Below are 19,561 nucleotides of genomic sequence, written 5' to 3'. Positions count from 1 at the left end.
TTATAAAAAATAAAAAAAATTAAAAAAAAATTAAAAAAAAAGATTTTGTTGTTTATCTCCACATATTTGTAAATTTTCCAGTTTTTCTCTTGTAATTGATTTCTAGTTTCATACTATTGTGGTAGGAAAGGATGCTTCGTACAATTTCAATCTTCTTAAATTCATTAAGACTTGTTTTATGCTCTTACATGTAATCTATTCTAGAGAGTGTTCCATATGTGCTTAAGAAGAATGTGTGTTTTCCTCCTGTTTGATGTGATGTTCTGTATGTGTCTAGGTTCATCTGGTCTAACATGGAGTTGTAAGTCCAATATTTTTTTATTGATTTTCTGTCTAGATGATCTATGTATTATTGAATGTGGGGTTTTTGAAGTCCTCTACTATTCTTGTATTGTTCTCTATTTCTCCTTTCAGATCTATTTTTTAATTATATTTTTTAGGTGCTCCTGTGGTGGGTGCATAAATATTTACGCATGTTGTATCCTCCTGTTGGATTGACCTGTTTATCATTATATAATGACCATCCTTATCTCATGTTACAGCTTTTGGCTTAAAGTCTATTTAGTCTGATATAAGTATAGCTACCCTTGCCTTATATTGTCTTCAATTTGCATAGAATATCTTTTGCCATCTCTTCACTCTGTCTATGTGTGTCCTTTAAGATGAGCTGAGTCTCTGGTAGGCAGCATATAGTTGGGTCTTGTTTTTTTTTTTAATCCACTCAGTCGCTCCATGTCTTTAAAAAATTTCTTTTTTAGTATAGTTGACACACAATATTACATGAGTTTCAGGTATACAACATAGTGATTCAACTTCTTTGTTAGGCAAAGCCTATCCCATTGTAGCTACCACCATCACTATATAACACTACTTTGATATCATTGACTGTATTCCCTATGCTGTGACTTTTATTCCCATAACTTACTCATTTCATAACTAGAAGCCTGTATCTCCTACTGTCCTTCACCCATTTCTCTCATATCCCCTCTCCACTCCTCTTCTCTCTGGAAACCATCAGTTTGTTCTCTCTATATATTTTTAAAAGATTTTATTTATTTGAAAGAGAGTATGAGAGAGACCATGAGAGGGGAGAAGGTTAGAGGAAGAAGCAGACTCCCTGTGGAGCTGGGAACCCGATGCAGGACTTGATCCCAGTACTCTGAATTATGACCTGAGCCAAAGGCAGTTGCTTAACCAACTGAGCCACCCAGGTGCCCTGTTCTCTGTTTTTATAGGTCTCATTCTTCTTTTAATTTGTTTGTTTATTAATTTGTTTTGATTTTTAGATTTACATATCAGTGAAGTCATATGGTATTTGTCTTTCTCTGTGTGATTTATTTCACTTAGCATAGTACCCTCTGGATGTAATTGCGGTATTATAAATGGCATGATCTCATTCTTTTCATTTTTATTTATTTATTTTTGATCTCATTCTTTTTAATGGCTACGTACTATTCCATTATTATATATAGAACTGCTTTTATATGTAGATACATATACATATACACACAGCACTTCTTCCTTATCCATTAGTCTGTCAGTTGACCTCTTGCTTCCATATCTTGGCTATTATAAATAACGCTTCAATAAACATAGGACTGAATATATCTTTTTGAATTAGTGTTATTATTTTCTTTTGGTAAATACCCACTGGAGGAATTATTGGATCATATGGTATTTCTATTTTTCATTTTTTGACGAAAATCCATACTGTTTTCCATGGTGGCTACACTAATTTACATGTCCTCCAGCAGTGTACGAAAGTTCCTTTTACATCCACACCAACATTTGTCATTTCTTGTCTTTTGACAGGTGTCAGTTGATATCTCATTGTGGTTTTGATTTGCATTTTCTTGATAATTAGTGGTGTTGAGTATCTTTTCATGTGTCTGTTGACCATCTGTATCTGTTTTCCAGAAAAACGTCTGTTCAGATCCTCTGTCCATTTTAAAATCAAACTTTTAACTTTTTTTTTTTGGTGCTGAGTTGTATAAATTCTTTATATATTTTGGATATTAACCCCTTATCAGATATATTTTCCCATTTAGTAGGTTGACTTCTCGTTTTGTTGATGGCTTCCTTTATGTACAAAACTTTATTTGGAGGTAGTCCCAATACTTTATTTTTGTTTTTGTTTCCTTTGCCTTAGGAGACATATCTAAAAAAATGTTGCTATAGTTAATGCTGGAGAAATTATTGCCTGTGTTCTCTTCTAGGATACTAATGGTTTCAGGTCTCATATTTAGGTACTTAATCCATTTTGAATTTATTTTTGTGTATGGTCTTAGAAAAGTGGTCCAGTTTCATTCTTTTGTATGTAGCTATCCAATTTTCCCAGCACCATTTTTTGAAGAGATTGTCTTTTCTCCATTGTATATTCTTGCCTCCTTTGTCATAGATTAATTGACTATATAAGCATAGATTTATTTATGGGCTCTCTATTTTATTTTATTGATCTATGTATCTATTTTTGTACCAATACCATATTGTTTCGATTACTGCAGCTTTGTCATATATCTTGAAATCTGGAATTGTGATTCCTCCAGCTTTGTTTTTCTTTCTCAGGATTGTTTTGACTATTTGGGCTCTTTTGTGGTCCTATACAAATTGTACTATTATTTCATCTAGCTCTGTGAAAAATGCTGTTAGTATTTTGATAGCAATTCCACTGAATATGTAGATTGCTTTGGGTAATATGGACATTTTAACAATATTAATTATTGTAATCCACAAGTATGTAACATCTTTCCATTTGTATTGCCTTTGGTTTCTTTCATCAATGTTTTAGAGTTTTCTGAGTACAGGTCTTTTACATCCTTGGTTAAGTTTATTTCTAGGTATTTTATTCTTTTTGGTGCAATTATAAATGAAACTGTTTTCTTAATCTCCGTTTCTGCTATTTGTTATTGCTGTTTAGAAATGCAACAGATTTGTGTATATTAATTTTGTATCCTGCAACTTTACTGAATTCATTTATCAGCTCTAGTATTTTTTTTTTTTTTTGAGGAATCCTTAGGGTTTTCTGTACACAGTATCATGTCATCTGTAAATGATGACAGTTTAAATTCTTTATCAGTGTGGATGCCCTTTCTTTTTCTTATCTGATTCCTGTAGTTAGGACTTCCAGTACTATATTGAATAAAAGTGCTAAAAGTGGACATCCTGTCTTATTCTTGATCTGAGAGGAAAATCTCTCAGGTTTTCATGATTGAGTATGATGTTAGCTGTGGGTTTTTCATGTATGGCCTTTATTATGTCTGTAAACCTACCTTGTTGAGAGTTTTTATTATGTATAGATGTTGAACTTCCACTCTGTATTTTTTGAGTGGAGAATTTAGTCCATTACACTTAAAGCAATTATTGATAAGTATGAACTTATTCTTGCCATTTTGTTGTTTTCTGGCTGTTCTGTAGTTCCTTTGTTTCTGTCTTGCCCTCCTCTTTTGTGATTTGAAGATTTTCTGCAGTGAAATGCTTTGATTTCTTTCTCCTTCTCTGTTGTGTATCTACATAAGTTCTTGCTTTGTGGTTACCATGAGGCTTACAGAAAACTATAGTTATGATAGTCTAATGTGATAACTTCAAATGCATATAAATCCTTTACATTTTTACACTCCCCTCCCCTGTATTTTATGTTTTTGATATGACACTTTACACCTTTTAGTATTGTGCATACGCTACCAAATTATTATGGTTATAATGATTTAATACTTTGTCTTTTAACCTTTAATTAGTTCATTTTTTATAATTACTTCTCTGATAGTGTTGGATAGTTTAGCATAATGGTTAAAATCATGGGTTTTAGAATAAGAAAGGTTATAGTTCAGGCCTACTTATTCTATTAATTGAATAAACCAATTTACTAATCTCTCCTAGATTTTCCATATCTGTAAATGGGAAAAATAATACCCACCCCACTAGATTGTTATGATGATTAAATAAGCTATAGGTGTGTTTGGTTTGGGTTTCTCTCAAAGCAGAGTGTGAGACCAGATAGTTTATTTGGGAGGTGCTTGTAGAAAGCAAGAGTGAGAGAATAGTTAGAGTGAGCCAGAGGAGGAAGAACAAATATGAGGGTATGTTATAATGGTTGCTGCTATAGGCATTTGTGGCTTAATCCTGTTGGGACTTCAGAGAAACAAACAGAATGCCCCCCTCAACCCCCGCCACCAGAATTGGTGTAAGGAAGGATGAGAGGTTGAGGCTCCCATGCCCCATTACTGAGGTTTTACCATCGAGCTGTTACCTTCTTTGAACTTCTAGAAGCCCCCAAAATGAGTTGAGCAGACCCTTAATGGTTTTGGGGAAGGCTCTGAAGGAGTCTGTGTCTGCTTACACTAGTAAATGACTGCAGATTCCTGGTCATCTCATGTTCCACTTAGAGATAAACCCTGAAGGGATACTGGAATGTAAGGACCTAAGGAACAGTCTGGTCTCTATGCAGTAAATATTGGACAATGGTCTCTTTATTATTCTTTCTTAGTAGCTCATCTATGAAGTTGGGTGTTTTATTTTACCATGTACTAAAATGTTGGTCTCAGGGCACTATCTCTCCCCAGCTCCCACCCATTCCTTTTACACACCCTTCCTCTTGTGAAGTTGTAGCCCAAAGTTAGGTGAGGTTGGGTAGGAACCCTAATGAAAATGACTTTCAGGAGTTTATGCATATTCTGCTCTATGATTCAGCTAAAAAGCTGTCCAGAAAGCTGCCTTATAGAGCTACCCAAAGGCAGGTTTACCTCGTAGTGCCAGGATTCATCCTTAGCTTCTTTGAAAACAAAAAGCCAGGGATTATTTTCAGATCTGTCTTGCTTATTGACAACAGCTGACTGAAGTAGCATGTCAGTTATCAAGGATTATTTTTAAATCCTTCATATTAGAAAAGGACAGAGTGGTTAGGTAATCTTATCCAACTCCTAGGTTCAATGCACTGCTTAGATCATCCCTTGGTTTGGCTGCGGTGAACTATTTTGGTTTGAATTGTTGATATTTCTTTATTGGCGTGTTTCATTTTTTGTTTTGTTTTTGTTTTTTGCTACAGTAATTCTTACTGCTGAAACATAAAACCACAATAGGAGTCAATTCAAACTTTCCTTTTATTAAAAACTTATTCCCACTATTACAAATTCTTTTTTATACCAAGATAACGTTTTATTTATTTTTGATTATTTAGTTTTTCCAGCTGTCACACTATCACCTCTTGGACCATATGCTCAGTTCATATTTATGTGCCAATCTTTGCCTCTAGATGCATACAATGGTTCTTACCATAAAAACTTGCTGTTGGTGAAAATAGGTTAAATTGTAATTCAAAAGGAGATCCTCTTGTGTATCAGATTTATACATTTCTGATATCAAATTTGAGAGAATCCATGTTGCTTACTCATGTGTCTTAGTCAAGCATAGAAAGAGCCAGTGTTTTCTTATTAGCATACCAATTTCAGTCTCCATAAGTAGTTCCTTATAAGTGCATTTTTTCAAGTATTTAAACGATTTGCTGCTCTTTGGACATCTTTTACTTTTGTCTATCTTTGTGTGTGTCAGGGGTCTAAGAATGAGCAGACCACCACAATTTATCACAATGACACAAAGAGTTTCTTTGTTCTGTCCTTCTAAATGGCCCTTTGTGTACCTACACATTGCTGAGTCATATTTCTGAAACTCCTTTTCCCTGGGGCAGAGGGTAAAATACTGAGATGTGGCAGAATGCAAACTTTCAGCATTATGATTATTACTACAATAGAGCATTTTTAAAGATTTTTTAAGCAGTTACTTTTGGTCCTTTAGACTGCAAACTTTTTCAAACTGCAACCACAGAACAATAAAGTATCAGGCATTTTTGACTAAGATCTATCATGATAAACAGGTTTTACTTCATGTGCAGAACACATACAACTACATACATGCAGAATGGAAACAAAATTTTCATGAAGCAATATTTAATCTATATTCCTGGTGGTATACTCTGTTATTTTCTTTTTTTCTATCTTCTGAAAGGTTGATTAAACTCTCCAAGTCAAATCTATGACCCTTTGCAGGGTTATCAACCACACAGAAAAATACTTCATTAATTGAGAGAGAAAAGGGCTTTTAAATATATATTATACAACTATAATACTTAATATATGTGTTTCTATAAATATATTTGTATGTATATTCAAAATGTATTTCTCACCAAAAGCCACTATGAATAATGTTTGCAAGCCACTGCTTTAAAGAATAAGAGAATTGAAACTTGCATTCAGAGGCAAGTGGAAGAACACAGTGGGGAGTGTTGAGAGGTGAGGCAGAGTGTAATGTAAGCAAGATTTATTTTTATTCATTTACTTTCATTTCTTAATTATTAGATAAACCTATAAGATTGCTTTCCTTCTTCAACTATTTTTTTCCCTCAAGAGTTATATGTCAAATTATACAGAGATAAAAACCATGATGAGTATTGATTACTGTTGATGGAGTCAGTGTCTTGATCTTAAACATCATGAATAACATTCTGACATAATTCATGTACTTAATCTTTTAAGAATTTGGGAATTTAAAAATAATTCTTTGGGTGCTCCTTTTTTTTTTTTTTTTGCTTTGATGAGCAGGGGTAATACATATTCATGTGTAAAATGGATCTTCTGTAATTGTTCTGTATCACAGATCCCCAAGGCTATATTCATGACAGTTGAAGAGATAAATTTAAAAAGCTTTCATGAGGATTGGCATATTGTTCACCTACGTCTAAGGACTTGTTGGCTCAGTGACTCAGAAATCTGTGTCCATCCCAGTCAGGAGCAAAGACTCCGCCTGATCCAGCACCTGACCACACGTGATATTGCACGGGCCTCGCATCCTGGTGAGCAGAGACTCGGTTTGCTGGAGTTTTGTACTCTAACATATTAAGTCTGAAATAATATTTCTTAACCTCAGGCGAAAGGAAAAAGTTGGAGATTTTGTCTGAGTGGCTCTTTTCATTGGATAGTCACTTCTTATATAAAAATTCTATCTCCTCTTTCCTCCCATCTCTCTGACCTTCAGTTCATCTGCTTCTGCTCCCTTCTCCTCCCACATTCTCCCCACAAGCTCTCTCATGTTGCTTTCAGTGCGACTGTGGTTGATGGAAACCCCCTATATCCCATCTATCACACTTTTCTTGCCCTTCTCTGACTGTACCAGAATGGCACTGTGATCGAGAGCATGGGCCAGGGTTCCAAGCCCAGCACTTTTACTGGCTACTTGTGCAAAACTTGGACATCTTATTGCAAGAAATGTAAAAAGTGTCATGATATCTGAAATCTACTTCCAAATAGTTCAACCAAAAAAGGGTATATGTATATATAAGATATAGGGTTTAAATATATATTATACTATATATACATATATATGCTAAAGGTTTATATACCTTAAAAAGTTTATACTTTGTTATATAGTATATATTCTATACCATATATATTCTATATAGTATACAAAAGGAATACAGTATAGTATACATTCTATACTGTAGTATATTAGTCTATATGTGTATATATATATTTATATTTACAAATAAATTTAAATTTATGTTTGAACCTCTGGATTTAACTGTGGCACTTATTTATTTTTAACACACTTTCCCCTTAGAAATTTTAAAAAGACCAGAAACAGAATTTAATTCAGTCAAATTCAACAAGAATTCTTGAAAACATTCTGCATGCCCCTCATTATAATAGACACTGGGAATAGTTAATTTTGTATAAATTCAATAGCAAATTTTGTTTCTATCTACATAAATATGTATATTGTATCTATCTATCATCATCTACCTATCTATGACTGAAATGTTAATAACAGGTCAGTGCAAGCCCTTTATATATATATATATATCCATTCTGCTATATTTTCAAGTGTTCTATAAACATGAATAAATTTCTTTTAAAATAAAAGATTTATTTATTTGGGAGTACCTAAGTTTTTATGATTGCTCTGAAAGAAATCCTTATTTCCTGTAGCCGCAGGATTGCTTGCTATTTCTGAAAACCCAACCCAATGCGTGAGGAACAAGCGCTAAGATGTCTCCAAGTATTTCTACCTCCTAGTATTCATGCTATGGTGTAATGTCCTCCCTTTGACTATGATTGGGACTTGTGACTTGCTGCTAACCAATAGAATATGGCAAAGGTAATAGGATGCCATATCCTTAGACATATGAGTTTATAACATCCATTTTATGGGTAGATTTTCCAATATTGACTCTCTCCCTTGCTAGTTTTGATAAAGTAAGCCACCAGACAGAGAGGCCTATGTGGCAAGAAGCTGAGGGCTGTGTCTGGCTAGCAGCTTGCAAGGAGCTAAGAACTGGATTGTATAAACAGCCAAGTGAGTGTGGAAGGAGATTCTTTTCTTTAGCCAGCCTGAGAAGGGACGCCAGCTTGGGCTGACCCCTCACTGCAGTCTTGAGAGATCTTGAAGCAGGATACTCAGCTATGCTGTGACTGGATTCCTGACCCATAGAAACTGTGGAATAATAACTACGTGTTTATTTATGTTGCTAAATTTGTAGTAATATTTTATGCAGCAATATATGACTAATACATAACTTTTGTCACAAATTTGGCAACCAAGGAGCTGATACAGTTATGAGTTCCCAAACTGCTGTGCTTGATCTATGACACTTAACTTACTCTGAACACACTTTTCTCTTTCAGAGATTTTAAAAGGCTAGAAATTGAATTTAATTCAATTTAGTTCAGGCAAGGTCTACTAAATATAATTTAATAAGTGCTCCTAAAAATGTTATTTCATTATCATAGACACTGGGAATAAAAAAGTAAATATAATGCAGTCCTCAATTTAAGAGGTATAGCTCTATTGGAGAAGACAGCGTTGTAGAACTCTGCTTGGGGCATGTTATTTAGAATGAGTTTTTATATATATTTAAAGCACTGTGTGGTGGTTACTTTTCCATGTTGGTTGGGTCAGAGAGCCCAGATATTTGGTCAAACATTACTCTGGATGTTTCTGTGAATTTTTTTTCTTTTTTCTTTTCTTTTCTTTTTTTTTTTTTTTGACAAGATTAATATTTAAATCAGTGAACTTTCTAAAAAAAAAAAAGATTATTTATTTTAGAGAGAGCGAGCAAGCAAGTGCACATGTGTGAGTGCAAGTGGGGAAAGTGCAGGGGGTAGAGAGGGAAGGGGAAAGAATTCAAGCAGACTCTATGCTGAGCACAGAGCCAAACTGGGGCTTGATCTCTTGACCTTGAGATCATGAACTGAGCCAAAACCAAGAGTCAGCTGACTCTCAACTGACTGAGCCACCTAGATACCACTAAATCAGTGAATTTTGAATAAAGCAGATTGTCCTCCATAATGAGGTGGGGAAGGGCTCATCTAATCAGTTAAAGGCCTTAAAACAAAGACTAAACTCCCCCAGGCAAAAAGGAATTCTGCTAGTAGATGGTCTTTGGACTTGAACTGCCAACATTGGCTTTTCCATGGGTTCTCATAGTCACATGAACTAATTCCTTAAAATAAATCTCTCTCTATGTGTACACAGATATGTTTATGTATGTTTATGTACACATTTGGTTCTGTTTCTCTGGAAAGCACTGACTAATACCTACCCTCTACCACCACGGTAATGTTTTAAATTTTATACTTTAAGTTGACTGTTTCATATTGAAGCATTACTCTCACTTATAAGATACTTTGCTTTTGTTATTTGGTTCCTTCTCTGATAGCCTCACTGGACTGTAAGTTGCTTGAGGACACCTGGATGTTTTTGCCTTTGTGTACTCTTAAACTAACATTGAGTTGAGCCACTTTTTAACTGTGTAACTTTGGGCAAATCACTTCATGTCATTAACCTTTAATTTCCTCATTTGTAAAATGTGGATAGTAAACTACTACTTCATGGAATTTCTGTTAGGGTGGATTGAGATAAGACTACAGAGAATTTAGTATAGTGCTTATTACTACTATAATAACCACTTGATAAATCTCATTTTTTGTATTATTATTATCTGTACCAGTAGAATAGTTAGTACTCAAGAAATACTCATTAAACACAAATTTGTTTATTTTTTAAGTTAAATACAGATTTAAAATGATAGCATAGATAGGAGTTATGCTGAAGATGAAAATTAATAACACTATATGGAAATTTTAACTCAGCACATTTGAGAGATATGGGTACTTACAGAAACTACCTTCACTATTACAAAACATGATTTTCAGGTACATCTCATATGCAAAATGAATTGTATAATCAAAAATGTTCCCAGGTGTTACTAGTTATGTACCCTAAATTTAATTTTGCAAAAATTCATAAAGAGTTTGAATGCTGCTTTAGTTTGCTCTTATCAATTACAAATAATTTTCCTAAACTCTACATTTAGAAATAGATTCAGATATTCTGAACTGGAAATTATACAGAATAAAAAGGGAATGTGGTAAGATTAGGAGGTTATGATTAAATCTTAACAGGCTAAGACTAGTTTTTCGTAAGTTTTCCTTTTGTGTTTTTATTGAGGGATAAATTCTGTGGTTCATTAGTGGAGGAAACAATGCAAAATTAAAGATTAGTCTTTGGATAATTATCTTTTGTATTTAAAGGAAAAAAGTAAGAAAGCAGTTGGTTACATTTTTATTCTACCTTCTTATTAGTCTGAAAATTTCAGCTTGTCAGACAAAGTTATTTAAAGTAGCAAAGGCTGTATAATTTTCTATTTTTTAAAAATTTGCAAACTCAAAAATGATTGTAGGGAAAACAGTGGCCTAACCTCTCAATGAGGATTTAATAATAGTGCACTTTACTGGGGTCTCTTATTGGTAGGATTTAATTGCTTAAAAATAACAGTATGGTTCAGGACACCTACTAGAATACTAAAGATTTGATTAATTACAATTAGATAACACTGGTTCAAGCATTTTATTTCTTTTAGTTTTTGGATTACTTTTATTATGCTTAATATCAACATCAGTGAGGCTGCCATTGTACAGTCCATCTATTTAAAAATAGAGAAGAGAAGCAGCTCTTTCTGCCCATGGGTCCTGTCCCATATTTTAATAAACCACCATTTTGCAACAAAGATGTCTCAAGAATTCTTTCTTGGTCCTCGGCTTCAGACTGCACCCCACTGGCCCTCACTTATATTCTAAAATTTCATCATTTGGTGCCTGACTGTAGGGTTTTGAGTCTTTACATCTGGACACTGAGCTTCAGTGCAAAATTTGTTGGATCCACTGTTTGCTTATTACTTCATGGCTTACCTTTTTAATTTGCTAGAGTACAACTTGAAGTAATCTTCCTAAGAAAGGGTTGTAAAAGAGGGTCTCCTCTGATTTGGTTAGTGTACATTTTTCTGGGGTCTGTGCCACCCTTTTAGTATTTTATTCTCTCATTCATATATTCTTTTCTGGATGAAATGACAAGGTGGAAAAACTCACCACAAAAAAAAAGAACTAGAGACAGTACTGAAGGCTAGGGACCTAATCAATATGGACATTGGTAATATGTCAGATCTAGAGTTCAGAATGACAATTCTCAAGGTTCTAGCCGGGCTCGAAAAAGGCATGGAAGATATTAGAGAAATCCTCTTTGGAGAGATAAAAGCTTTTTCTGGAGAAATAAAAGAACTAAAATCTAACCCAGAAGAAATAAAAAAAGCTATTAACGAGGTACAATAAAAAAATGGAGGCTTTTACTGCTAGGATAAATGAGTGAGAAGAGAGAATTAGTGATATAGAAGACCAAATGACAGAGAATAAAGAAGCTGAGCAAAAGAGAGACAACTACTGGACCACGAGGGGGGAATTCGAGATATAAGTGATACCATAAGACAAAACAATTTTAGAATAGTTGGGATTCCAGAAAAAGAAGAAAGAGAGAGGGGGACAGAAGGTATATTGGAGTGAATTATAGTAGGGAATTTCCCTAATATGGCAAAGAGAACAAGCATCAAAATCCAGGAGGCACAGAGAACCCTCCTCAAAATCAATAAAAACAGGTCCACACCCCATCATCTAATAGTAAAACTTACAAGTCTTAATGACAAAGAGAAAATCCTGAAAGCAGTTCGGGACAAGAAGTCTGTAACATACAATGGTAAAAATATAAGATTGGCAGAAGACTTATCCACAGAGACCTGGCAGGCCAGAAGGAACTGGCATGATATATTCAGAGCACTAATGAGAAAAACATGCAGCCAAGAATACAATATCCAGCTAGGCTATCATTGAAAATAGGAGAGATAAAAAGCTTCCAGGACAAACAAAAACTAAAAGAATTTGTAAACACCAAATCAGCCCTACAGGAAATATTCAAAGGGGTCCTATAAGCAAAGAGAGAGCCTTAAAGTAGTAGACCAGAAAGGTACAGAGACAATCTGCAGTAATAGTCACATTATAGGCAGTACAGTGGCACTTAATTCATATCTTTCAATAGTTATCCTGAATATAAATGGGCTAAATGCCCCAATCAAAAGACACAGGGTGTCAGAATGAATAAAAAAAACCAAAACCCATCAATATGCTGTCTACAGGAAACTCATTTTAGACCCAATGACACCTCCAGATTTAAAGTGAGGGGGTGGAAAACAATTTACCATGCTGATGGACATTCAGAGAAAGTTGGAGTGGCAATCTTTATATGAGATCAATTAGATTTTTTAAGCCAAAGACTATATAGTAAGAGATGAGGAAGGACACTCTATCATACTCAAAGGGTCTGTCCAACAAGATCTAACAATTTTTTTAAAAGAATTTATTTATTTATTTGACAGAGAGAGATCACAAGTAGGCAGAGAGGCAGGCAGAGAGAGAGGAGGAAGCAGGCTCCCTGCTGAGCAGAGAGCCTGATGTGGGACTCGATCCCAGGACCCTGGGATTATGACCTGAGCCGAAGGCAGTGGCTTAACCCACTGAGCCACCCAGGCGCCCCGAAGATCTAACAATTTTAAATATCTATGCCCCTAACATGGGAGCAGCCAACTATATAAACCAATTAATAACAAAATCAAAGAAACACATCAATAATAATGCAATAATTGTAGGGGACTTTAACACTCCCCCTCACTGAAATGGACAAATCATCCAAGCAAAAGATCAACAGGGAAATAAAGGCTTTAAATGATACACTGGACCAGGAGGACATCACAGTTATATTCAGAGCATTCCATTCCAAAGCAACAGAATACACATTCTTCTCTAGTGCACATAGAACATTCTCCAGAATAGATCACATCCTGGGTCACAAATGAGGTCTCAACAGGTACCAAAAGATTAGGGTCATTCCCCACATATTTTCAGACCACCATGCTCTGAAGCTAGAACTTAATCACAAGAGGAAAGTTGGAAAGAACTCAAATACATGGAGGGTAAAGAGCATCCTTCTAAAGAATGAATGGGTCAACCAGGAAATTAAAGAAGAATTGAAAAACTCATGGAAACAAATGATGATGAAAACACAACAGTTCAAAATCTTTGCGACACAGCAAAGGCAGTCCTGAGAGGAAAGTATATAATAATACAAGCCTTTCTCAAGAAACAAGAAAGGTCTCAAGTACACAACCTAACCCTACACCTAAAGAAGCTGGAGAAAGAACAGCAAAGAAAGCCTAAACCTAGGAGGAGAAGAGAAATACTAAAGATCAGAGCAGAAATCAATGAAATAGAAACCAAAAAAACCCAGTAGAACAAATCAACAAAACTAGGAGCTGATTCTTTGAAAGAATTAATAAGACTGATAAACTCCTGACCAGACTTATCAAAAAGAAAAGAGAAAGGACCTAAATAAATAATATCATGAATGAAAGAGGAGAGATCACAACCAACACCAAAGAAATACAAACAATTATAAGAATATATTATGAGCAACTATATGCCAGCAAATTTCACAATCTGGAAGAAATGGATGAATTCCTAGAGACATATAAACTACCATAAGTGAACCAGGAAGAAGTAGAAAACCTGAACAGACCCATAGACAGTAAGGAGATTGAACCAGTCATCAAAAAATCTCCCAACAAAAAAGAGCCCAGGCCAGACGGCTTCCCAGGGGAATTCTACCAAACATTTAAAGAGGAATTATTATCTATTCTCCTGAAACTTCAAAAAAATAGAAATGGAGAGAAGATTTCCAAACTCATTTTATGAGGCCAGCATTACCTTGATCCCAAAACCAGACAAAGAGAATTACAGACCAATATCCTTGGTGAACACAGATGCGAAAATTGTCACCAAAATACTAGCCAATAGGATCTGACAGTGCATTAAAAGAATTATTCACCACGACCAAGTGGGTTTTATTCTAGGGCTGCAAGTTTGGTTCAACATCTGCAAATAAATGTGATACAATGCATTAATAAAAAAAAGAACAAGAACCATATGATACTCTCAATAGATGCTGAAAAAACATTTGATGAAGTACAGCATCCTTTCCTGATCAAAACTCTTCAAAGTGTAGGAATAGAGGGTACATACCTCTATATCATCAAAGCCATCTATGGAAAAACCCATGGTGAATATCATTCTCAATGGTGAAAAATTGAGAGCTTTTCCGCTAAGATCAGGAACACGGCAGGGATGACGATTATCACTGCTATTCAACATAGTACTAGAAGTCTTCGCCTCAGCAATCAGACAACAAAAAGAAATTAAAGGCATCCAAATCGGCTGAGAAGAAATCAAACTCTCTCACTCTTTGCAGATGATATGACACTTTATGTAGAAAACCCAAAAGACTCCACTCCAAATCTGCTAGAATTTGTACAGGAATTCAGTAAAGTGTCAGGATATAAAATCAATTCACAGAAATCAATTGCATTTCTATACATCAACAACAAGAAGGAAGAAAGAGAAATTAAGGAGTTGATCCCATTTACAATTGTACCCCAAACCGTAAGATACCTAGGAGTAAACCTAACCAAAGAGGCACAGAATCTGTACTCAGAAAACTGTGAAGTACTCATGAAAGAAATTGAGGAAGACAAAAAAGAAATGGAAAAGTGTTCTGTGCTCATGGATCAGAAGAGCAAATATTGTGAAAATACCTAGGCTACCTAAAGCAATCTACATGTTTAATGCAATCCCCATCAAAATACCATCATTTTTTTCAAGAAATGGAACAAATAATCCTAAAATTTATATGGAACCAGGAAAGACCTCGAATAGCCAGAGGAATTTTGAAAAAGAAAGCCAATGTTGGTGGCATATTTTCTGTTTCTCTTTGGGTCAGTTTTGGAAGTTTGTATCTTTACAGAAATTTGTCCATTTCATCTAGGGTGTCTAATTTGTTAGCACTCAATTGTTCCTAGTATTCTCTTATAATCATTTTAATTTCTGTCAGGTTTAGTGATGTACCCTTTTCTTCCCTAATTTTAGTAATTTAAATCATCTCTGTTTTTATCTCGTCCAGTTCAATTAAAGATTTGTTAACGCTTTTATTTTCTCCAAGCACCAAATTTATTTTGTTAATTTTTCTAGTACTTTTCTATTCTCTGTTTCCACTCTAGACTTTATTATTTCCTTTCTTTTGCTTGCTTTGGGTTTAGTTTGCTGTTTTGTTTTGCTTTAGTTTTTTTTTTTTTTTTTAAGGTGGATAGTTCAGCTATTGATTTGTATTCTCTTTTATTTTTTATATTTTTTAATTATTTTATTTATTTATTTGAGAGACTTAGAGAGAACATTTTGGGGGAAAGGGGCAGAAAGACAAGCAGACTCCCCACTGAGTGTGGAGCAGAGCTTAATACGAGGACACTGAGATTATGACCTGAACTAAGTCAGTTGCTTAACCAACTGAGCCACCCAGTAGCCCCAGTATTCTTTTATTTTTTAATATAGGTACTTATAGTTATAAATTTCACTGTAGGTACTGTTTTAGCTGCATCCCTTAAATATTGATTTGTTGTCTTTGGTACATGTGTTCTCCTTATTGTATTTTCTAATTTCCCTTGTGATTTCTGTTCTCATCCATATTTTTATTTACAAGTTAGTATTAATTTCACATATTTATGAATTCCTAAAATTTCCTTCTTTTAGTGATTTCTAATTTAATTCCATTGTGGTTAGAACATACTTTGTATGCTTTCAATTCTTTAAATTTATTAACACTGGGGCACCTGGGTAGCTCTGTGGGTTAAAGCCTCTGCTTTCAGCTTGGGTCATGATCCCAGGGTCCTGGGATCGAGCCCCACATTGGTTCTCTGCTCAGTGGGGAGCCTGTTTCCTCCTCTCTCTCTCTCTCTCTGCCTGCATCTCTGACTACTTGTGAAATAAATTAAAAAAAAAATAAATTTACTAACACTTTTTTTTTAGCCTACTACGATCAATTTTAGAACTGTTCCATATGCACTTGGAAGTGTATGTAACCTGCTAATAATAAGTGTTCTATGGATTTTGGGGGGGGGGGTGGTCTATTGGTTGATAGTGTTTTCAAGTCATTTTTCCTTGTTGGTCTTCTTCCTGATTGTTCTATCTGATATTGCATGATGGATATTGAATTCTCTAGCTTTTTATGTCAAATTTTCCATTTCTGGGGCACCTGGGTGGCTCAGTGGGTTAAAGCCTCTGCCTTTGGCTTAGGTCATGATCCCAGGGTCCTGGGATTGTGCCCCGCATCTCTGCTCATTGGGGAGCCTGCTTCCTCCTCTCTCTCTCTCTCTCTGCCTGCCTCTCTGCCTACTTATGATCTCTGTCAAATACATAAATAAAATCTTTAAAAAAAATTGTCCATTTCTAATTCCAGTTTTGTCAGTTTTTCTTCATGTGTTTTTGGGCCTCTGTTGTTAGGTACATTTATGCCTATGAGTACCTTATCATCTTGAAGGATAGACCACTTTATCATTAAACAATGTCCTTTGCTTCTAGTACGACTTTTGCTTTAAAATTGATTTTTTATATTAATAAAGCCACTCCAGCTGTCTTTGGTTATTATTTTTATGATGTAACCTTTTGCTTTCATGTCTCTTAGAGATAGTTGCAGTTGGACCTTCTAAAATTCATTCTGCCCCACTCTGGAGAACAGTGTGGCAGTTCCTCAAAAAGTTAAAAATAGAGCCACCCTATGACCCAGCAATTGCACAACCAGATATTTACCTGAAGGATACTGATTCAAAGGGAAACAGGTACCCTGTTGTTTATAGCAGCATTTACCAGCAATAGCTACATTATGGAAAGAGCTAAAATGTCCATCAACTGATGAATGGATAAAGAAGTGTACACACACACACAGGAATATTACTCAACCATAAAAAAGAATGAAATCTTGCCATTTGAAATTACATGGATGGAGCTAGAGGGTATTATTCTAAGCAAAATAAGTCAATGAGAGAAAGACAAATTATTTAAGAAATAAAGCAGATGAACATGGGGGGAAAAGAGAGAGAGAAACCATAAAATAGCCTCTGAACTATAGAAAACAAACTGAAAGTTACTGGAGGGGAGGTGGGTTAAATGGGTGATGAAATCATAAAACAGCCTCTGAACTATGGAAAACAAACTAAAAGTTACTGGAGGGGAGATGGGTTAAATGGGTGATGTAATACCCATCAGGAGGGCACTTGTGATGAGCAGTGAGTGTTTTATGGAAGTGATGAATTGCTAAGTCCCACAATTGAAACTAATACACTGTGAGTTAACTCACTGGATCTTAAGGAAAAACTTGGAAGAGTAATAAAAAATAAAAATAAAAAATACAATGACACAGACTCAGATGGATACAAGTAAAATTAGGGAAATCTTGAGACCAGTGGATTATACCACTATCTAATTCCTGACTACAATGTGTTCTATGATTTTTTAAGATATTACCATTAAGGGAAACTGAATAAAGAATATTCAGGATCTTGCTGTGTAATTTCTTAAAAATGAATGTGAATTTACAATTATATAATTAATTTTGGTTAAAAAACAAAAATAATAAAAGTAAATTTAAACTTATGATGTTCCCACAAGTATACCTAAGATATCATTATCTTTTATTATAAATTCAAAGAAAAAATAAATTTATAAGGACCAAGATTTGCAACAACTGTCCACTACAAAATGCTGCTTTTGGTTTTCAAGTTAATGTTTTCTGATATTAAGTAACACCTTTGTCCCATGGAGATAGTGTATATGGGAGGCTTGCCTATAGAAAACAAAATAGAAAAATGCTTAGGAAAGTCACCAAAAAAAGTTACTGCCTTCTGCAAACTTCAGAGGTAAACTGAAACCTTACTAATTCATTAAATGAGAAACAATAATTTGTATATATGAATAAACAAACCATCATTGTTAATAATATTAATAAAATTTATACTGACTTTGAACCAATTTTAATGCAAAAGCTGATAACTAGCTCCACTGGCTGCTCTGAAAAGCCATCTTTGCATTGATCTTGTGTTTAGCCTCCTGTTCGCTGCAACCACCTCCGCCACGTGCCTCCTTTGCCACCTCAGACTCTGGCAGCTTTCTTGCTAGAATTCTCCAACTCTTCCTTTCTTTCTAATCTGCTGCATTGGATCACTGGTGTGCCCCATCATGTTAGAAGTGGACATCAGCTCCGAGATCACCACCAAAGACTTAAAGGAGAAGAAGGAAGCTGTGGAGGAGGCAGAGAATGTGAGACACACCTGCTAATGGGAACGCTAATGAGGAAAATGGGGAGCAGGAGGTGGACAATGAGGTAGATGAAGAAGAGGTAGAAGGTGGGGAGGAAGAGGAGGAGGAGGAAGAAGGTGACGATGAGGAAGATGGAGATGAAGATGAGGAGGTGGAGGCAGCTGAAGATGATGAGGAGGATGATGTGGACTCCAAGAAGCAGAAGACTGATGAGGATGACTAGACAGCAAAAAAGGAAACGTTAAACTAAGAAAAAAATGGGCCACTATGACCTATTCACCTTACACTTCCCATCTCAGAATCTAAACGTGGTCACCTTCAAGTAGAGAGTCCCGCCCTTCTACCCAGCGCCCGCAGCGCCACCCGCAGATGACACACGCTCTCCTCCACCCAAAAACCACAACGTGAATTTGCAACAGGGGAGGAAAAAAAGAACCAAAACTTCCAAGGCCCTGCTTTTTTTTATCTTAAAAGCACTTTAAAAAGGAAGATTTGTTTGTATTTTTTATTTATATTTTGTACTTTTGTACATATTGTTAGAGGTCAGCCATTTTTAATGATCTCGGATGACCAAACCATCCTTCGGAGTGTTCTCTGTCCTACTTCTGACTTTACTTGTGGTGTGACCGTGTTCATGATAATCTCAAAGGAGGAAAAAAACCTTGTAAAAAAAAAAGCAAAAACAACAACAACAAATCTTATCCCGAGCATTCCAGTAACATTTTCTGTATATGTACTTAGCTGTACTATAAGTAGTTGGTTTGTATGAGATAGTTTAAAAGGCCAAAGATAAAGGGTTTCTTTGTCTATGAAGTTGCTGTTTATTTATTTATGGCCTGTTTTATGTATGTATGAAATAATGTCGTCCAACAATAAACGGGAATTTTATTTTGCTGAGTTGTTCTAACAACAAGGACAAAAGGTTGATAACCAGAATATTATAAACATGGTCATGTGCCAACTCATATTAATCTTTGGAGCCTGTAAAAAATGCAGAA

At 35.2% G+C, this 19,561-nt stretch overlaps 1 pseudogene; it reads left to right on the top strand.

The window, feature by feature from the left end:
* The first annotated feature begins 18,482 nt into the window (after nt 1-18,482).
* Nucleotides 18,483-18,796, top strand: LOC132020646 (prothymosin alpha-like; annotated as a pseudogene).
* Nucleotides 18,797-19,561: the final 765 nt, after the last annotated feature.

The sequence above is a fragment of the Mustela nigripes genome, chromosome 6 (genome assembly GCF_022355385.1).
Source record: "Mustela nigripes isolate SB6536 chromosome 6, MUSNIG.SB6536, whole genome shotgun sequence".
NCBI lineage: Eukaryota > Metazoa > Chordata > Mammalia > Carnivora > Mustelidae > Mustela > Mustela nigripes.
Note: the sequence above shows the minus strand (reverse complement) of the source record. Positions and strands in the feature narration are given on the sequence as shown.